Below are 22977 nucleotides of genomic sequence, written 5' to 3'. Positions count from 1 at the left end.
TCTTCCTTGCCTCTGAGGATAGAACAAGAGGCAATGGACTGAAATTGCAGCAGGGGAGGTTCAGGTTGGACATTAGGAAAAGGTTCCTAACTGTCAGGGTGATCAAACACTGGAACGAATTGCCGGGGGAGGTGATAGAATCTCTATCACTGGAAATATTTAAGAAGAGGTTAGATAGATGGCTTTCAGGGATGGTCTAGAAAGTGCTTGGTCCTGCCATGAGGGCAGGGGGCTGGACTCGATGGCCTCTTGAGGTCCCTTCCAGTCCTACTCTTCTATGATTCTATGATTCTTAACCTCTGAGGACAGGACAAGAAGCAAAGGGCTTAAATTGCAGTGTGGGGGGTTAAGGTTGAACATTAGAAAAAAAATTCATAACTGTCAGGGTGGTTAGGAACTGGAATAAATTGCCAAGGGACATTGTGGAGTCTCCATCGCTGGTGATTTCCAACAACAAGTTAGATAAACACCTGTCAGGGATGATTTAGATTAAAAAAAAAATAGTCCTGTCATGAGTTCAAGGAACTGGATCAGATGACGTCTGAAGGTTCCTGCCAGTCCTGTGATTCTATCAGTCTACAACATTTTGTCTAAGTATGGTCTTGACTGATAGTGCCCATGAAATTTGCAGAGAGGAAAATATGAATGGAATTTGGTCTCCATTAAGTCAATGACAATGCTTCCATTGATAGCAGTATAGCTAGCATGATTTGACCCGCAGACATTTTTGGGGGAAATGGACCCCAGTCTCTCTCTGTAACAAGTAATCCTGTAGCACCTTAGAGAAAACAAAATGTATTGGGTCATGAGCTTTCAAGGGTAAAACCCACTTCCTCTGAAGCTCATGACCTAACCAATGTATTAGTTTCTAAGTTGCTACAGGAATCTGTTATTTGTGAAGCTACAGACTAACACAGCTTACCCCTTGACTCACTCTCTGTGTGACAGCCTCCACATGGCTGCTTATAATAAAATATATAAGGGAAAACTGGCAAAATTAATATTTACCATGGAAGTAGTTCCAATTATTAAGATGCAAAAATAATGTTCTCATCTGGAGAAAAATTTCCATATCCTTAAATTATAGAAGATTTTCCCCCACTTCTTGAGGAGGGAGCATGCGGATCACAGTGAGGCTAAACACAAAATTCAAATGGACATACATTCTAACTGAGTCATTTAGAATTAATCTGTGTATAGATATGGGACCACCACAAGTCCACTATTGTCACAACAGGAGGCCTTAGCAGGTGGTAGAATCACAGAAAGGAACATATAATATTATACACAGTAAACTCTTTCATATCCAGCATTCTATCATCCCAAACTCTCAACTAAATGGCATTTTAACCAGAGGAAATTTTGGTTATATTTTCTGTAAGTCCAGAACAGTGAAAGTAAATACAAATAAGTACAGCAAATACAGTATGGCTGTGTCTACACTAGCTCCCAACTTTGAAAGAAGCATGGTAAGTAGGGTGTCGGGAGATTACTAATGAAGTGCTGCGGTGCATATTCAGCACTTCATTAAGCTAATTCTCCCCCATGGCAACTTCGAAGCGGCAAACTTCGAAGTGCTGGTGCGCGTGTTGCTGCAGCTAACCCGCTGGTATGTTGAAGTGCCAGGGCTACTTCGAAGTCCCTTTACTCCTCAAAAGTTTGCTGCTTTGAAGTAGCCACAGGGGAGAATAGTGCAGACACAGCCTCTATGTTTACAATGTACAATACTACTGTTGTTGGAAATTTAGTACTCTGGATAAATTTTTGTTTGTTTCTTAATATCTAATCTTGTTTTTCTTTAGTGTTATGCATTGTTAGGTATACCTCTCTGTTATCCAGAATATTTGAATATCTGGCAACCTCCTTGTTCCAAGGCTGCTGGATATGAAAGAGTTTGCTGTTCTATAAGAGGAAACGATCATGCCTTCTTACAATATGAAGCTCTTTGACATCAGTTGTAACAAGCCTTTTTGTTGTAGAGGAGTTTAAAGACTTGTGATATGAAAAATACACAAGTCAGATTAAGGGAAACATGATACCAACCAAAGGATTAGGGCATAACATTAACAAACCTATTAGAAGAAGAAGAAAGAACATGGGCATTTTCATAAAGTACTATATAAAAAATTGGCAAGTAAAGCTAATTGGGAGCATTGATTTCATCTTTCCACTTTCCTAAATGGAATGTTAAGCAAATTTTGTTGCTTAGCTACCTAGTGATATTATATCTCCAGAATTTCTCTATGTCCTCCAGTTTTTATGAGGCTTTATAAATTCTGTCACCGGCAAATTCCACCTCTTCACTACTTACCCCATATTCTAGAGCACTGATAAATACACTAAACAGTTCTACTGCTTATGTCTTCTAAAACATCATTCATGTTCTTGCTCTTTTCTGTATCTTTCTTAACTATTTTATATGGGAAAAAATGGAATGTAGAACATGAAAAAATTAGTGCTACACGATGGCAGTGTCTACACTAGTCCCCTTCTTTGACAGGGGCATGGTAATCAGCCTAAGTGGGCAACACTAATGAAGTGCTGTGATGAATATGTTGCACTTTATTAGGCTAATTCTCCCCACAGCAACTTCAAAGATACAAACTTCGAAGCACTGGCATGCCATGTAACTGCGGGCACTTTGAAGTACCCATGCAACTTCGAAGTGCTCTTACTCCCCAAAATGCCTGTCATTATTATTCATTTTTAGCTGTAATGCAAGAAGCCTACAGGGGTCATACTCTCTAAGACCTTATCTTGAGCTAAGTAGGTGTGGGCATCTAGACAATTCTAAACATATAGGCTTTATGTAGATTCAAGCATTTTGTTGACAAAATGGCCGTTTTGTCAACAAAACCCATGGAGCATCCAGACTGCCAAGCACATTCTGTTGAAAGTCAGTCTACAGAATGCAGCACGTTTGTCAAAGCCGTACCCCACTCACCATAGCTGTGTCTACACGTGCACGCTACTTCGAAGTAGCGGCACTAACTTCGAAATAGCGCCCGTTGCGGCTACACGCGTCAGGCGCTATTTCGAAGTTAACTTCGACGTTAGGCGGCGAGACGTCGAAGTCGCTAACCTCATGAGGGGATCGGAATAGCGCCCTGCTTCGACGTTGAACGTCGAAGTAGGGACCGTGTAGACGATCTGCGTCCCGCAACGTCGAAATTGTGGGGTCCTCCATGGCAGCCATCAGCTGGGGGGTTGAGAGACGCTGTCTCTCCAGCCCGTGTGGGGCTCTATGGTCACCGTGTGCAGCAGCCCTTAGCCCAGGGCTTCTGGCTGCTGCTGCTGCAGCGGGGGATTCATGCTGCATGCACAGGGTCTGCAACTCGTTGTTGGCTCTGTGTATCTTGTGCTGTTTAGTGCAAATGTGTCTGGGAGGGGCCCTTTAAGGGAGCGGCTGGCTGTTGAGTCCGCCCTGTGACCCTGTCTGCAGCTGTGCCTGGCACCCTTATTTCGATGTGTGCTACTGTGGCGTGTAGACGTTCCCTCGCTGCACCTATTTCGATGTGGTGCTGTGCAACGTCGAAGTTGAACATCGACGTTGGCAGCCCTGGAGGACGTGTAGACGTTATTCATCGAAATAGCCTATTTCGATGTCGCCACATCGAAATAGGCTACTTCGATGTAGGCTTCACGTGTAGACGTAGCCCATGAGTAAGAACACCACCATTGACAGAGATCTGTCAACAAATCACTGGTCTGAACATTCCAGGAGACCTTCTGTTGACAGCAGAGATCTCTGGGGCACCCTAGCAAATACCCTGTCTACAGAAAGCTGCGCTCTAAGGTTTCTGCCTCTGGACTTTCTTAAATCCACAGGGAGCCTGGGAAACCCCATGGCAGAAAGCTGAGAGCGTGTCAGCAGCAGAGCAACATACTGCTCCATCCAACGCCCTCAGAGCCACATCATCTTTCCAGCCATGATGGCAAAGGCCATCTGAGAACCGGCTGGGCCCAGCCTCAGGGATCCCAGGAGCCACCCCAGGACTCCAAGAGGCACTCCCCCTCCTGGAGTGGGGCCAATGTCCTGGCTCTTCTGGACCTGTGAGGGGAGGAGGAGACCTTCCAGGATCCTCAGGCTAGGCAGCAGTATGTCTCGATACTAGAAGGATAGCCACTGCCCTGGCCAAACTGGGTCACCCCTCCAACACACACACACACACTTACACACATACACCCCTTGGAGCAAGTCTTGGCAAAAATCAAGGAGCTGAGACAGCGCTATGCCTGGTCCCGGGATGCTTCCTGATGCTCTGGGGCAAGCCCTGCCACATGCCTACAGGGAGCAAAACACCATTCCTGCACCTGCAATGGCAGGAAGCAGGCTAGCCACAAGGCCACTGGACTGATCCCAGACATGCCACAGGTGTGTGGGCTGCAGGAAGGGTGAGGCTGCTCCTGGCACACTCACCATCCCATTGTGGCCACACACCCTCCTTGCCAGCTAGCCCGTTGAGTCGGGGGGAAGGTGTGCACTGAGGGCAGCATGGTCCTGGAAGCACTGTAGAGCCCACTGTGCAGGCCACACATGGCTCTGCTGCCAGAACATCTCTGTCCCTGGGCCTGGGGGGGTTGGTCAATGGTCCTGGTGGTGGGCACATCCTCAGGGGCTGTGTTGCAGGAAGGACTCACTGTCTCTCCTCCTTGTCTTCCTTACAACTGAACCTGACCCCTCCAAGGGCTGAGCAATGCCCACCTCACTGCCAAGCCAAGTCAGCAGCCGGGGGGTGTATGAGGACCTCTAGCAGGACCACAATGCGAATCACGGAGCAGCAGCTGAGGGGCAACCTGGAATAGCAGTTGCGAGCCACAGACCAACTCATGTCCCACTTTGACATCATCACTGGTGCCCGGTGGGACATGGTGGCCCAGCTGCCCCTGCCCCACTACATCTTCTGCACCTGCCCCCACTGGCCCTTTACGGGGCATCCTGGATCAGCTTCAATTGGTTCTAGCCAGCCCCTCCCACTCCCCAGCTCTCCTCAGTCCTCCTGCCCATCCTGACACCACCATTGCCCCCGCCCGCTCTGCATACTCTGGCCCCACCACAGCTTCTCCCACCTGTACCTCCTCCTGCTCCCAGCCCCATCTCAGCCCTGACTGGGGACCTGAACCCACGTGGGAGGGGAATATTCTGAGGTGTCAAGCATTCGTAACTGCATTTGTGGGAAAAAGAAAGAAATGAAAAGGAATAAAGTTTCCTCTCGAACTTAAACAAAGAACCTTATACAATGAAGCTACAGGGATATCAGCAACAGTCCATTTTTGAAGCAAATCATCCATTTCCTGAAAAACAACAACCTTTGGCAGATACAGACATCACTGGACTTATTTACAAATGATACAGTACTCAAGATGCTAACAACAGAATACCTTAGCGACCATTAACATTGACTACTGCTTCCACGGGATATAGGTCACACAGATTATAGATTCTAGTATAGCTTCAGTGCTAAAGCAAAGACTAATTATTATGTTTTTTTTCTTTAGCAGAGCATCTTTTTTATTTATTGAGGATTTTTTCTTCATTTTTGATACATCCATTATTCATTTGCAACTCACAATCAACTCAGTCTAGATTTCTCAGCTCACCCTGACCACTTAATGTGGTGACACTTTACAAGGCTTTGTTCCTGTGGATTACATTGCAGGCATTACCCCGTAACCACAAGGAACAGGCTAGGAAGTGAGAGAAAATTAGAAAAAGATTCAGACAGAGCCCTCCTGTGTAAAACTGGGCAAATCACTAATTCTACCCTGTGCTTCAGTTGCTTATCAGTAAAATACAGAAAATATTTCTCTCTCACACAGGAGCATGAATGAGGGCAAGCTGACTTTTCCCCTTTGTATGCCATGAGTTACATACTCTAGGACAGTGGTGTGCAACCTGTGGTCCACAGACTCTCTGAACTGCTCCCCTCCACCATGCACCTCTTGTGCACTGTGAGCCCACACTTTCTAGGCCTTCCTCTCCCTCCCAGTGCTTTTGAAGTGTGCAAATCAGCTGATTCCTGCTCCACCCCCACTCTTTACCACCCTGCCAGAGCAGGGACACCATGAATCAGCTGCTCATGACTACTTCAGCACTGGGAGGGAGGGGCAGGAGGAGGGATGCAGCATGAATCAGGTGAATCTCAGTGTTCCAAAAATGCTGGGAGAGCAGAGGGAGGAGAAAGTAAGGGGGGGATCCAGTGCGCCAAAGCCACATTAGGGAGGAGAACCATGGGGCTGAAGGTGGAGGCCCAGTGGGCCATGGACTGCTGCAGCGCACTGTGCAGCCCACAGCAGATTTATGGTTACCCATCACTGCCGTAGGACAACCAATAGATTTGACATTATATTGGGTGAAAGAGACAATAGCATTTTTTTTTTTACTAAGGCTGAGTCTACACTAGCAAGTTATTTTGAAAAAAAAATGGGCCTTTTCCAGAAGAACCCATGGAGCATCTACAGACAAAATGAGGTCTTTTGATCTGAAATCAAAAGAACTCAGCACTTTTTCCAATGGTCATCTTCCTTTCTCACATGAGGAAGAGCTCCTTTTTCCAAAAGATTCTTTTGAAAAAAAAAAGCATGTGTAGATACTCTGCAGGCCCTTCTTTTGAAAGACCAGTCCTCATAGCACTGGATTTTTTGATCCCTGGCTCATTCTTTTGACAGAGCAGGGGCTGTGTGGATGCTATCTATTGAAAGAGCATATCAATTTTCAATTCGCTTTTTTGTGCGTGGACACGATCTTTTGAAAAGTTTTTTTGAGAGATCTCTTCTGGAAGAACATCTTTCGATGGATTGCTGTAGTGTAATTGTAACCTTAGGGCCTGCACTTGGGAATAAAGACAAATTAGTGAAAGCTGACTTTGTAAGATTAGACTTTATAAAGTCAAAACTGGGTGTCCACACCTGCTCACAAAGTTGACTTAGTGTGTCCCCACTACACTGCCTGAAGTTCAACTGTTGAAGCAATGTGTTGTGGACACCTATTCCCACAGTTTCTGTAGCCTTGTTGCATTTTGGGTTTTTTGCTGGTGTGTATGGGAAAAAATGCACCATAAGTGGTTGTGGGTGGGTGATGTCATCATCCCACACTGCATTGCCCTCATTCACCCGCGGTTGAACACAAACATCTATTTTTCCAAAGCCTGCCCCGTATCAAAACACGTTGATGATTGCCACCGTCAGAGCTGACTATTTACGTGCCAAAGTGCCTGGAATACAGTAGACTGACAAAGCTGAGGAAGTAGTAGAGGATAATAAAGTTGAGGAAAGTGAAACCCTTGAGATTTGCCAGTCCCACACAGATATCTGAGATCCTGGCTGTCCTGATGGTTCCATGCTTGGGCTGCCTAAGGTGACATACTGATCAGAAAAAAATGAATTCAGATAACTGGGGTTCCAGTTTCCTCCTTCCTGCACAACTGAAGAGTAGCGGGGGGTGGATTGCTGACCAGAAAGGACATCTTGAGGGGCACTGTGGAATAGTTTAAAGGCCTTTTTATTTGTGCTTTTATTGTTGTTTGAGTTTGTGTGTGCGCTGCTTCTTTTGAGATGGTTTGGTAGGTTTTATGTCCTTTCTGAGTTTTGTATTTTTAAATCTTCCTATACATATTTATACTTTTTAAAAAAAATTGCAAGCCACCTCACATATTTTAAACAGAGAGATGGAGTAAAAAATTTTAAATAAATAATAAAATCAAATCAAATTTATTAATGAAGCGCTGAAATGCATATTCAGCACTTCATTAGCATGCGGGTGGCAGCCGCGCTTCGAAATTGACGAGTTGGCGTCAATTTCGAAGCACGGCTGCCACCCGCATGCTAATGAAGTGCTGAATATGCATTTCAGTGCTTCATTAGTAAACTTCGAAATGTCCATTTGCATGGCCATTTCGAAGTTTGGGGCACGTGTAGACACAGCCATAATGACCACGAGTGGGGTGCTTTCCATGAACAAGCTGGCCACAGAAGACCATCTTTGGTATCTGTGTATCACCCATCCTCATAACCTGACCAATCCAATGAAACTGTTTGTTTGTAAGCATTGTTTCCATGCCAATGACACCACACAGCTTAAGAACTGCTATATTAGAAATTTTGTCTCACCAAGTCACAAGGGCAGTCTTCCTCAGGCAGTGCATATGGAATTGATCAAATTTAAAAACATGGCAGTGACATATTGTCCATGACTCTGAGCCATACATCAGGATATTCAGAACAATAAACTGCTACTTTGGTGTGAAGTTTAATACCATGGTCATTCCATAGGTGTTTGGAAAATTGACCAAAGGCAGTGTGGGCTTTTGCTAATCAGGCAGATACATCATGATCCATGTTTATGCTACAGGACAGTACACTTCCGAGGTAGTAGAACTTGTCAACAGCCTTAAGGTCTGTATGAGCAGGAGCGATCACTGGTTTACTGGGCAATTTCCAAACAGGCTGGGGCATAACTTCTGTCTTCTTAAGGCTCACTGTGAGTCCAAAACAGCGAGCAGAAGTAACAAAGCAATCAATGGACTGTCATCGGTAAACAGAAGGTCTTGGATAGTTGCAGTAACTATTTTAGTACAAGGCTGAAGTCTACGGAGATTGAAAATATTGCCATCTGTTTGGAACTGAATAGGTATGCACAATTTGCCATACTTAAAAGCAACTAACAGCATCATTGAAAAGTAGAAGTTGAACAGGAGAGGAGCAAGGACACATCCTTGCTACTTAAGTTTCATATTTCAAAAGGTGCAGATGTCTCCCCATAGTTAAGGATGTGACCAAGCATGTTGTCATGAAAAGACTGAACAGCGCTGATAAAATTTTCATGACAGCCGGTTTGCCCAAGTATTTTTCAGAGCCCATTTCTGTTGACCATGTCAAATGCCTTGGTCAAATCATTGAAAATCACACAGAGCTCCAAATATTGGTCCCTACATTTTTCCTGTCTCTGTCTGGCTGTAAATATTGTATTGGTTACATGTTGGTAGTGCCTTGATCAGCATGAAACCTGCACTGGCTTTCAAGAATAATGCCATTTTCGAACACATATCATGAAAGCCAGTTGTAAAGGATGCAGGCCAGGATCCTACCAGCTATAGAGGGACGAGAGATGCCCTGATGATCATCACAACACTCATGGTCACCTTTTCTCTTATATATGTGTACAATCAGGGCATCTTTGAAGTCCTGGGGGATTTGCTCCTTCTCCCAAATGGTGATAAATAAATGGGTCAGACAGTACTTCAGCAGAATACACAGCCACCTTATTTCAAAATAAACTATGCTGGAAGAGTTTGTTTTGAAATAACGCTGTTACGCATCAAAATGCATTTCAAAATATCACTTACCTATTTCAAAATACAGGCTATGGCTACATTATATTCCCCTTTTGCAGGAGGAATGCAAATGAGGGAGACTGAAAATGCAAATGAACCACTGATTTACAAATCTCATGCTTCATTTGCATAATCTTATGCAATCATGTTTCCGGAAAAGGCTTTTCAGAAAGCAAAATCAGCCTCGTAGACAGGGCTCCTTCAGAAAAAAAAAAAAGTTTTCAAATAATCCTTCTTCCCAAAACAAAATAGGAAGAAGCGTTCTTTCAAAAACAGCATTTTTTCCCAAAAAGAACCCCACCTACTTCTCTGTTTTTGCTTTCAGAAAAGACTCTTCCAAAAATGCAATCCGGTGAGATTATGCAAATGAAGCATGAGATTTGTAAATTAGCACTTAATTTGTATTTTCGATCAATCTCATTTGCATTTCTCCTCCAAAAGCGGAATGTAGTGTAGACATAGCTACAGTGTCTATATACATTGAGCCTATTTCAAAATAACTGTTTTGAAATAAGTGCTATTCCTTGGCTACGTCTACACTAGCCCCTTCCTTTTGTAAGGGGCATGGTAATGAGTGACATCAAATATGGTAATGAGGTGCTTCCATGAATATGCAGCACCTCATTAGCATAATGACAGCTGTGACGATTTGAAAGCGCCACTTTCTAATCGTGCACTGCCTGTGTATACGTGGGCCTTCCAAAAGGACTCCTCAGTCTTCAGAAGCCCCTTATTCCTAAAACCAAATAGGAATAAGGGGCTTTCAAAGATTGGGGGGGTCCTTTTGAAAGGCCCCTTCCCACATGGGCAGCACATGATTCGAAAGAGGCACTTTCAAAATGCTGCAGCTGCCATTATGCTAATGAGGTGCTGCATATTCATGGAAGCATCTCATTAGCATCTTCCCACCTGGCTCATTACCATGCCCCTTTTGAAAGGAAAGGGATAGTGTAAACCTAGCTCTTATAGAATGAAGTTTACCAGTTTCAAAATAAACCGCTATTTTGAAATTATTTCAAAGTACTGGTAGCGTTGTGGGCGAACTTTTACATGCTATCATGTCATGTTCTAGCATGGCTATGTAGATGCTAGGTTGTTTCAAAATAATGGCTGTTATTTCAAAATAACGTTGCTGTGTAGCTTATTCCATGTTGTGTACTGCCTCTACAAAGTCCATCATACCTAGCCTCCAATGCTTTGGGTAAAAAAAGGACTGCCAATGGAAGGGGGACTCAAAGGAAAGGGGCAGGTGCACCAGGGCCTGGCCTTTCAAACTGGCCCAGAGCTTTGGAAGCAGTGGCAGCTGGAGCATGGGGCATCTTTGAAGTGCCATGGTAGCACAGCTCCGCACAGCTATGGGTGGAGGGAGGACACCATAGAAGCCCTGATGGTGCTAAGGACTAACTGCCCCGGCTCAACCTCTTTTTCCCTTCACCCTGCTCCTTCTAGGGGCATGGTGCTGGACCAAACTCCCACATTGCCTCACAGCCCCTTGTAGCTGCCATTCCCACTGGGAATCAGTAAAAGTTCAATTAAGGGTTATGAACAATTCCCTGCAATGAAACATTCCACAGACTGAGGATACAGCCTCTTACCATCCCTGAATTCCTCTCTACCCTGAGAAATTTAGTGCTGGCCACATTACAGGAGAGGGCTGAGGAACCCTGCTAGTCAAACTCTGATTTCATTGACCTTTCAGAGCAAGCAATTCTTCCTGATGCCAGGTACTGAGAACAGTGATTCAGTAAGATGAACCCAGCCAGATTTTGTCACAATGACCTGGCATGAAGTGGAACACAGTTTATACGGATTAGATAATTGGGAGTGGCAGGGTCAGTGTTACATCATCTAACTTGCATCTTCACAATATTGTTCAAGCAGGATACAAAACTGAAGATAGCTGATCAAGTGTGTGAATAGTATTTTTTTTAATTATAGAGTTCTGAAATTTGGCAAACCTACTAGATATGTTTCAGATATGGGGCTATCATCAACTCATGCTATGGCTTTAGCAGCCCTTTGAATGCATCTTTTCTACTTAGATTTTTGTGATAGTGATTGTGATATTAAACCATCTCAAACAGTTTTCATTTTTCTACATCCCTATTGTGTTAGGTATCCTAAAAACTAAATCATTTAATTGTGATAGCTGAGATTATACAAAAAATTAAGAATTAATCTGTATCATGTCACCAGGGAGAATCTACCAAAATATTAACTATGTTGAAAAATAATACATTTAGAACTTTCTATTTATAAAAGTTGCATTTCACTTTGCTAATATATAGCATATTGATCTAAACAGAACAGGAATTGGTATGTCTCAAAAAGTTTGAAAAGGCATCTTATATGAACATGCAGCCTAAAATTAAGAAAATATTTCACAGTCTTCAATATATTGCAACATCATATTCCTCACCATTTCTTCCAGGAGAGCTTCTGAAATTTGATTTTGGAGATCTCCCTTGCAAGAGTTCTGTTGAACAAGAGTCTTGATAGGCTCTGCCAGTCAAAAACTATGCCATTAGCAACCTCTCTGTCATAATCATGTGGATTGCTGCTACCAAATCTTCTCACCCTCTCTAACACAGGCAATCAAAGCATGTCTGTGATGTCACTGGCATCTAGTATAAAAAGGGCGACAATGTCTTCTGAGAAGGGGTTTAATATGTCTACTACACCTTCAACAAGGGCCTCAACATGTTGTGCAGAAGAGGCATAGATGTCTTATTTGTTCATGATGCTTTGTGTTAGACTCTTTCTACTACAGCTTCAAATTCTCCTATTGACCTGCCCACTTCGGATACTGCTATCATTAGCTGCGTCTACACGTGCACGCTACTTCGAAGTAGCGGCACTAACTTCGAAATAGCGCCCGTCGCGGCTACATGCGTCGGGCGCTATTTCGAAGTTAACTTCGACGTTAGGCAGCGAGACGTCGAAGTCGCTAACCTCATGAGGGGATCGGAATAGCGCCCTGCTTCGACGTTCAACGTCGAAGTAGGGACCGTGTAGGCATTGCGCGTCCCGCAACGTCGAAATTGCCGGGTCCTCCATGGCGGCCATCAGCTGGGGGGTTGAGAGACGCTCTCTCCAGCCCCTCAGCTCACTGGTGGCCGCGTGGAGCGGCCCCTTAAAGGTCCCCTCCCCCTCCCTTCCTGTGCAGGAAGCTGAGGGAACGTGCAGGCTGCAGCCTGCACATACCTCAGCCCCCCACCCAGCTGCGATGGCTGCCCGGCAGCACCCCCCAGCGCCCCCAGGGGACCCCCCGCAAGGGGAGCCAGGGCAGCCAGGCCGGGAAGCGGCAGTGGGGCCCCTCCTGGATGGAGGCCGAGCTGCGGGACCTGCTGGGGCTCTGGAGCGAGGAGGAGGTGCTCCAGGTAATGGGGAGCAAGAGGCGGAACGCGGATGCGTTCGCTCGGCTGGCCGATGGCCTGCCTGCCCGGGGTCACCCTGCCTGCACTCCTGACCACATCAGGAGTAAGGTCAAGGAGCTGCGGCAGGGTTACTCCCAGGCCCAGGATGCGGCCAGCCGATCTGGGGCCGCCCCCATCACTTGCCCCTTTTACAGGGAGCTCAGGGACATCCTGGGCCCCCGGCACACCTCCTCCCCTCCGGCCACCCTTGACACCTCGGCTGACGAGCCCCAGCAGGCCCTGCAGACGGAGTCCGCCCCGGAGGCAAGCCCCGCACCCCGGGGCCCCCCCCCCAGAGGCCACCCCCTGGACATCGCGGCAGGAGGAGGAGGAGGAGGAGGAGGAGGGGGACTCCCCTTCCGCAGAATCCGGGCTGCAGATCCTCCTCCTGCCATCCCGGAGCAGCAGCAGGGCCTCCGCCCCCCGGGGATCTCCGGACCATGGGAGCGGACCGACAGGTAGGTACCCCCCTCTGGTGGACACCCCTGGGCTTGAGGGGCGGGGGTAAGAGATATGTGTCCAGGGCCCCCCACACGCTCACATGGCCATGGCCCCAAGGACACCAGGGCCATGGCCCTCACAGCACTGCATCAGCCCCTGCCCCCCCCCCACCCCGCATGACAGTGCCATGCCCCATCCCCGGGCCAGGGGGGAGCGGAACCTCGAGGGGCCACCGGGAGGAGGGGGTGGGACACCCCGCAGCAGCAGCATGCGATGGAGTGGGGGGAGTGCAAAAGGGAGACTCAGGCTACATATGAGCAACAAGAGCCGAATAGCTCCCAGGGGCAAAGGAGGATCCTGGGGCTACAGCTGGCAGGTGACACCTCTGCCCTGAACAAAGAGGAGGGAGGAGCCGAGCTGGCTTGGACTTCGGGGGCGAGGGCGGGGCCCACAGGTAGAGGCTAGGGGAAGGGAGAGCTGGAAGGCAGCCAGCCTGAGGAGGGGGAAAGCTGCATCCCAGAGGGGCCCACCTTGGGGTCTTCTCCCCAGGATGGGTTGGAAGGACTGTCTCTTCCGACAGCTGGTGCTGTCACTCCTGGGAGAAACTGGGCATCTGTGGCCCAAGAAACCTCTCCTGCTGTCAGACCCTGCGGGGTGAAGTGAGAGTCGCTCCCACCAGGGGACGGGGTGCAGGGCAGGGGGACCCCTGAACCCCATCCATCACAGCAGCATCTTCCGGGGATGGGGATGGGGAACCTGCAGCACAGGGCTGGGGGGACAAAGGCCACGGCTCGGGACCCACACTAACGCCTGTCTCCATTCTTCCTCCCCCCCTCCTCTCCTGTGTCCTGCACCTGCACCATCAGAAGGACTGGAAGAGAGCGCCGGCGAGGCATCAGTGGTCCCGGAGAGCCCTCCGGGACCATCGCTCCAGGGCAGCCCCTCTGTTGAGGACCGACCGGCCCCATGGCGGACTAGACGGTGGACCTGGTGCCAGGAGGCATGGGGGTCCTACATGGAGACATTTAACTGCTTGGTGGACTACCTGGCCCCCCATGCCGCGCTGGCCGCCGCATCGCCCGCCCTGCCTGCTCCTGCAGCCCCACCACCAGCTGCTCCGCCCGTCGCCGTCCCGTATGCCGTTGCCCCGCCACCCACCAGCGAGGGCCGGAGCGCCGAGGGAACCCTGGAGCCACCTGACACTCGCCGGCCACCATACCTTCCGGTCCGGCCCACCCCCACCCAGCCCCAGACAGGGCTGCGACCGCGGCGGGGCTCCCGGCCGCCAACGCCCGGTGCCGGGCTATAGGGGCGAGGGGCCCGGGATGTGGCCCCCCCCTTGTATATAGTTGGACCCTGTTATTTTCTGCCCCCGGTTTGCCCCGTCCCCCCCATGTAAATAGTTCTCCCCTTTATCCTCCCTGGTTTTCTTTTTATTATTGAGGACAGTTGTTTCTTTGTATTGTTTTATTTTTGTACATATTGGTTTTTTTCAACATGTTTGTACGTACTTTGTTTTTGGTTCTAATATTTATAGTTAAAAAAAAAAGGTTTGGAAAGAAAAAAAAAAAGTTTAAGTTCAGCCACAAGTGCGTGCTGTCATTTGTCCAGGACAAGTGGGAGGGGGGTGCGGTGGGGTGCTCCATGGTGCAGGTGTTGGGGCAGGAGTGTGGTGGAGGAAGGGGCGGGCAGTAGGGGGCCTGGGCAGAGTTCACCCCACGTCCTGTTCATCAAAGTGGGCCCGCAGGGCCTCCCGGACCCGGGTCCCCTCGGGGTCCACCTGCCGACTGGGGGCAGCAGGTGGCTGGACATCTGCCCTGCCGGCCTCCGCAGCCCAGCCCTGGAAAAAGGTGTCCCCCTTGCTCTCTACCAAATTGTGCAGGGCGCAGCAGGCATCCACAATCTGGGGGATGTTGTTGGGGCCTGCATCCAGGCGGGTCAGGAGACATCTCCAGCGTCCCTTCAGGCGGCCAAATGAGCGCTCCACCACCTGGCGCACATGGTTCAGGTGCTGGTTGAAGCGCTCCTGGCTAGCGGAGAGATGGCCCGTGCAGGGGTGCATGAGCCACAGCCGGAGGGGGTAGGCCACATCTGCGATGACGCAGAAGGGCATGGTGGTGTCCCCCAGAGGGATCTCCCGCTGGGGGATGTAGGTCCCCGCCTCCAGCTGGCGGCGCAGGCCCGAGTTCCGGAAAACCCGGGCGTCATGGGTGCTGCCAGGCCAGCCCACATAAATGTCCTGGAAACGTCCCCGGCTGTCCACCAAGGCCTGGAGGACGACAGAATGGTAGCCCTTTCGATTCAGGTATCGTCCTCCACTGTGATGCGGGGCGCGGATGGGGATGTGAGTCCCATCCAGAGCCCCGAAGCAGTTGGGGAAGCCCAGGGTGGCAAAGGCCACGATGGTGGCATCTGGGTCCCCCAGCCTCACGAGCCTGTGCAGGAGCATGGCGTTGATGGCACGCACAACCTGCAGAGAAAGCACATGGGACAGCACCAATGAGGGGTGAGCAGGGTGTGCGTGGCCCTGCCCTGCCCTGCCGTCCTCTGCCCTGGCCCCCCTACCCTGTCCTGCCCTCCCCTGCCCTGGCTCCCCTGCCCTGCCCTGCCCTCCTGTGCCCGGGCCCCCCTCCCCCTGCCCTGCCCTCCCCCCGTGGGTTCTCTTACCTCCATGAAGACAGCCCCGATGGTGGCCTTGCTGACACCAAACTGCTGGCCCACGGATCGGTAGCTGTCTGGAGTGGCCAGCTTCCAGACAGCGATGCCAACCCGTTTCTGCACTGTGAGGGCACGCCGCATGGCGGTGTCCTGGTGCCTGAGTGCGGGGGTGAGCCACTGGCACAGCGCCAGAAATGTCTGCTGGCTCATCCTGAAGTTCCTGAGCCAGCGGTCGTCGTCCCACTCCCCAAGCACCAGCCGCTCCCACCAGTAGGTGCTGGTGGGGTAGCTCCACAGCCGCCGGCGTGTGAGGTGGGGGGGGGCGGGGTGCTGCAGGGGTAGGGGTTGAGCCCTGCTGCCCTGGGGGCATCTCCTCCTCTGGGGCAAGGAGGTGCTCAGCTGCCTCCTGCATGGCACGGAGCAGGGCAAGCCCTGCTCCTGCCGGGAGGGCTGGGTGGACCTCTGGCTGCTGCTGCTGCTGCTGCTGCTGCTGCTGGACGTCCATGACTGCGGCGCCCGGGGTCTGTGTGACTATGGCTCCTCAGACCGCGTGCTGTGCAGGCTGAGTGTGTCTGGGAGGGGCCCTTTAAGGGAGCGGCTAGCTGTTGCCCCGGAAGCGCTAGTCCGCCCTGTGACCCTGTCTGCAGCTGTGCCTGGCATCCCTATTTCGATGTGTGCTACTTTGGCGTGTAGACGTTCCCTTGCTGCGCCTATTTTGATGTTGGGCTGCGCAACGTCGAAGTTGAACATCGACGTTGCCGGCCCTGGAGGACGTGTAGATGCTATTCATCGAAATGGGCTATTTCGATGTCGCTACTTCGAAATTAGCTACTTCGATGTAGCGTGCACGTGTAGACGTAGCCATTCAGTGTACAAGGGCCTCTGGAGTTTGTGTTAGACCAACAGCTCCACTGTCCACCTTTGTTTTATGACATTATGATGTTTATGAGCTTAGTTAAGTGTTTTCAGGCAGAAGGATTCTGTCAAAAATGGGGTTTGCTTTTGAAGGAAACCTATCTACATGGCTGGTTTTGTTTCAAAAGAAGTCTCTTTCAGAAGTGAGATTGGCGAGAATATGCAAATGAGTCGTGAGATATGTCTCATTTGCATTTCCAGTCTTGCTCATTTGCACTCCCCTTTCAAAAGGAGAATGTTGTGTAAACACAGTCAGTGTGCGCATTTTGGAACAAGAGGCACCATTGGAAGTTATGCAGTTGGCATATGTGACACTCACACAAATGAGTCAATCGTTACTGGGGAGGCCACTTTGGCTAAAAGATAGTGGATGGTTGGAAACCTTTGTTTTGGCCAAACATATTTAGATTCACCATTTCCAGATGAAGACCATGCAGCATAATGACAAATTTAGGCCATCATCCATTGTTATTGGTCAATATATTTTCAATGCCACCACCATAATCTCTTCTACAAGTTTCCATTGGTATGGGAAGTACAGTCAGCTCATGGGAGTATCTGCTGTAGAATTTGATAGCCAGAAACAATATAGTCTCTTTTTGGTGCTGCTGGATTAAGCAAGTCTACATCTGTAATCCTGAAAAAAAAGTACAAATTTGTTCTCCCACTCCCCATCCCCTTCAGAAGAGAAACTGAAAGTCTCCAGGATGGATCTCTCTCTTGAACAAAATTGTACTTTGTTATATTTGAAGTACTCACAATAACCAGTAGTAATCTAATACCTTTCTCTTCTGTGTACAGTTACGCCATCACCAAGCAACGTTCTCACAAGCAAAGTAGCTTCTGCAAGAAAAGAATAAGGAAAAAATTGGCTAAATTCACTCAAGACTCTATTGGTAATCAATACAAATGAGTCCTTACACCAAATCAAGAATACATCCCTGGTGTATTGGCTTATTATAAGAGTGTTGTTTAAATGATCGCCACTGCCAATATAGCCTCATATCGGAAAATCTTTCTAAGGTCAGTCTGAAGAAAACCCACAATTCTTCTCTTTTTTACACAGATCTGAGTTGAATACTAAAATTGGAGAGAACAGTGAAAGCTCACACAATAAATAGGTAGCAGACACCCTTCTAGAAACCAAATGCTTCACTTTCTGGACCACATTGCCTCTTACCAAAATCTCTTCCCCAACTCTCTGGTTTTGTTATTCCTTCCAATGAACTGAAGACAGACATTTTCACTTACATAGCAATTTTTCATTTGCACAATTCCTTTCATTTCCAAAATGGGTACACATTACAACACTAAGTAATCTCCAGAAAGTGAAACAATTTGCTTTAAGAGGATCAGAAATGGGTGCATACCCTCAGAAATAAGGGTTCTGATTTTTCAGATTTTTTTTTAACTGTCTTGCATCGATTGTGAAATGGGTAGAATGTGATACACTCACTCACATGCCTTAGTGCAGGAGGTATATGTCAGATTATGAAGTAGATGAACTAAGACCAGACAGTGGAAGTTATTTCAACTAGACTTGGAATCATCTGGCTTCCATGCCTTTATACTTACCTATTAACAGGAAAAAAAATTCCTTCTGGCAAATCTTAAATTTCCCATTATATTTGACATGTGGGTGCTGGCTGCTATAAAGCCATTTGCAAAACTAAATTGTGCAACATGCACTTACTCTAGCTGCATGCAAACATGTATAATGTCTTTCTGTGGTAGGCAAAAATCCCTCTTTTAGTAACAGAGAGTGTAGCATTTGCTGAAATTCTTCCTTCCATATTTTTCCCCAACCCACTGAGGTCTTCACATTCACAAGAAATATCCTAATAAATCCAAAGCAATAACAATTACTCTTTGTCACAGTTTTAAGTGATGAAGTGCCATCTCATGAAGAGAAAGTGAACACAGCTAATATGTAAAGGATGCTTCACAGGGTAAACCATGTTCCTGTGTCACTGGTGTGGAATTAAAAACCATTTATTTTTGGTATTGATTAAATCCTGAGTTATGAAGATGTGTAAACCTGACAGTATTCCATATACACAATATATTGAATTTTCTCCCACTTGTTTACCAAAAAAGGCTTAAATTTCTGAAAGAAATTAGCTGAAAGCACACATTGAAAAATATTTCTTATTTTATGCCTGTATGAGACAGAATTTCTTAATTTTGGAGGTTTATTAATAAGCATCATGATATAGGAATTGATGTAAGTGATGAATGAACATTGCATTCACGTTGTGCTTTCCATATTTTGCCCAGCTATATCAAATTCCCATTTCTTCTATATGCTACAATTCAAAGAAAAGTTGAGAGAAAGATTTCCAGAAGTAGGAGTCTATATTCATTCTGAGGTAACTATATGCATGGCATGCTTTTTAAAAGTGCTAAACACCCAACAATTCTCCTGGAAGTTAATCAGAACATACACTACAATCTAACCACTTGACTAACAAGTGAACGACCAAGTCCCCAAAATTTCAATCCAGCTTCCCTTAATTAGGACTAAATTATCCCCGCTCTGTAAACTATCCATGAATGGGAATGGACACTCCACTAGTTTCATCTCTCAGAGTTTCTGGCAAATCATTCCCGGAGGAAGATGAGATTAATTCTACCTTATCCCCCAGGGAACAAGCAAAACACCGACACAAAAATAGCTGGGTGTGCTAGTCACTCGATGAGCCAAGAGAAATAGCAAGGGACTGCATGAAAGTGAGTGAATTCTTTCCCAGGTATCTGGTTAGTGGGTCTTGCCCACATGCTCAGTGTTTAACTGATCATTCCCAAGACACAAACACGCCCCCTTTGTTGTTTGTTTGTTTGTTTGTTTGTTTGTGTACAAGTCACGGGCAGGTTTAAACAAGTGTAATGTGTGACTTTTCTATATCTTCAAGTCCTTAAATCATGATCTGAGGACTTCAATAAGTCAGCCTGAAGTTAGGGGCTATTACAAAGGTGGCTAGATGAGGCTCAGTGGCCTGCAATGTAAACAAATCCAGCCTAGATGACCATGATCATCGCAGTGGGAGTGGGGGGTGTGACAGCTTCTGTAAGGTTTGGGAAGGGGCCGGCCAGTGGTCTCCAGCCCTCAGAGCCACCTTGAGCATGATGCTGGGTCCCACTGCCCCAGTCTTCAGATCCACAATGAGCACATGGTGTGGTACTGCAGTGGAAATGTACAGGCCGTGGTGCTCTATCCACCATTATGTTGCTGCTGATGTAGCAGCATCAGCAGCTCGGAGCCCCAGGCCCCTTTGAATTTCCAGGCACCATGGCAACTGTTCCTCTTGCCCCTGCTCCCCCTCCCCTCCCATTTGGCATGCCTGATGTTGATCCCTTCTTGTCTTGTATGAATGCATGAGGGGAGAGGAACTTCCCATGGTACCACAGCTCCATGAGGAGTTAAAGATATTAAAGGAAGTCTTACCTGAATAAGGATTTCTTGATTCAGTCCCCTTTAATACTTGTCCTGTGTGTGCCTATACAAGACCTAAAAGGAAATAGATTCCCTGCTCCTGAGACTCTTTCATTCTCAACAGATAGGCACCATGTGGATGTATTGCTGAACCCAGAGGATGGTCTCAAACTACTGTTCTAATTAGGCTGTGGAGTGCTGACAGGTTTTACTGATGGGTTATGACATTTGTGGGCTTCACGGAAGAAGTGAATCTTCTGGAAATATTTAAATTGAAGCAGAGAAGATGACTTGGGGAAAGAAAACGCATCCCTGACATACGGAAAAGCTTGGATAGAGTTATATGGACTAAGCCTCCTTGGTAGAAAGTACCTGGTAAGGGAGGGAATGCAATTCCTTGTCAGTGAGGGAATGAAGCAAATAGGAAATTACAGAGTTACAATCTTTTTCCAACTTACTCCTTTCCTGTGAAATTATCAGAAATTTATCAGCTCTAGGTACCATGTGAAAGAGTTGCTTAGATGATATATCTTATGCAAATTGTACTGGTTTCTTGGAAATAACTACAAAAGAGAATAATATGCAGCGTAAGTCAGTAGAAAGAGAGAAAACAGCCTGCATTATTATAACCTCTCACTCTCTGCAAGCTACTGCTTGGTGCAGGGAAACTTACAAACTTATCAACAGAACACAGTGTTTCAAGGTGTCTGATCTTGTCCCCTTTACAGAGCCTAGAATTCTGAATAGGCCTTTGTTTTGCCCTATATTTAATATTTGTGTGTTTGCGCTGAATTTATAACCGACTGAAAATGAAATATTTATCATGACATAGATTTATTTAGTCATTCATGAGTAAATATGACAACTGGTCATCCCCCCCCGCCAGTTGTATCGCAGCTAATGCTCTATAAAGCTTGAACTGGAGAGGTCTCTCTCAAGGTGAACAGCAGTTCCTACAGCCTTTGTATTTATAAACCTTTTTGAATTTGACCTTTCAACTGTATTCAATGTTTTTTTTTCTCCAGATTTCATGGACACTGAAGTAAATCTCCTGTTTCTGACCCTCCCTCTTCTGCTTTTTCCTTTCTAGCAATTAATATTTATCAATGGTTGGTTTTTAAAAGAAAGAATTATACAAAAATAAAAGATTTAATATAAAAAAAGAAAAAAATATCCAGTTTCAGCACAGGATGATCTATGAATGAGCAAGTTATCAAAGAGAAAGAAAATGGGCTTTGGCTTCGAACCAACTGCCTGGAGTTGTCTAAAGAGTAATATCACTCTGTCATTTGTTACTGTAAAATCAATGAGTGAACTTCTTTAATAAAAATACTTCCAGCCAGGATGTCAGACCATGAATGAATAATATTGAAAAGGCAGCCTCTTTTAAAGACAATACTAATATTTAGTGTAAATGTTTTCATGGATACGCTACATGCAGTTTAGAAAATAGGGATATATATACACATATAACAGAATAACTATGTAGATCTTTCTTTCTCCAAATATCTCCAAATTACAAGAATGTGGAATACATCTTAATAGATAACACAGCGCCTGGAGAAATGATTCCATAAAACCCTGGGGAAAATTCATGGAGAATTAATGTTAAGGATGAATATATCAAGGATGCATATATTAAGTATTACTTATATTGTAGTAATGTCTACAGGCCCAAATGAAAGATCAGGACCTCACTGTGGTAAGCATTATACAAGTATATAAGAAAAAGGTGGTCCATGCCTGAGGGAGACAAGAATCCTAAGTACTTGACAAGACACATAGGTGGACACTAAGAGCCAATGGAGACAGCATAAAGTAAAAGGCAGGCAATTAAAACAATAGTCATGAATAGCAATCGCAGCACACTATATGCCTAATCATCATCACATTTGGTAGGCATCCTGGCAGAGTTGAACATTAAGGAGACATAATATATCAGCAGCTAGCTGATACTGTGATTTCGCTGATGGAAACATGGAGCTGAGCCAGTACCATGTAACCAGCCACGTCCTAGTGGCCATAGACAATTGCACCACAAACCACCAGCATAGCACCTTATTTTTCTCCAGGAGGCCACAGCTGAAAAAAGAAATGTATATGAAAGAACTGTCTTTTTGCCTTCGCTCTCTCCTGTGGATTTAACCATGAGATAATGCAATCCTGCCCTGATGAAAACACAGTGAGAATTTTCCTGAACAAGGACACATTACTCTTGGGAAGGCCCTCATGATCCAGCGTACTCTGAATAGCTATAGTTCTTTAGGACCTAAGGAACTGATTCTGATTTCCCTTTTATTGTTTTTGCAGTGGTATACCCCCATTGACTTTAGCAACTTCCTCTTGGCAGTGCTGTAAGAGAAGAATCCAGTCCTACAATGGCATCATGAAGAAGTGGTTTTGCAGTAGTGCAAGCAAAATTACAAGATTTCTGTTCTAGCAGTTTCTTCAGAATATCACGGGTGGCTGTTACCCAGGAACTAGAACGTCTAAGGCTACATCTATACTACAGCAATTTGCTGAGAGAAGTTACTGTCAGAAGAGATTTTCTGGAAAAACTTCTGTCGACAGCTCACATCCAAACAAAAAAGCAGTTTGAAACAGGGCAGGGGTAACTCAGTGGTCTGAGCATTGTCCTGCTACACCCAGGATTGTGAGCTCAGCCCTTGAGGGGGTCATTTAGGGATGTGGGACAAACAGATTAAAAAAAAAATCTGTTAGGGATGGTGCTTGGGGCCTTCTAAGAGGGCAGGGGACTAAACTCAATGACCTCCCAAGGTCA

This window comes from Carettochelys insculpta, chromosome 2 (genome assembly GCF_033958435.1).
Source record: "Carettochelys insculpta isolate YL-2023 chromosome 2, ASM3395843v1, whole genome shotgun sequence".
Lineage (NCBI taxonomy): Eukaryota > Metazoa > Chordata > Testudines > Carettochelyidae > Carettochelys > Carettochelys insculpta.
This window is presented reverse-complemented; position numbering follows the sequence as displayed.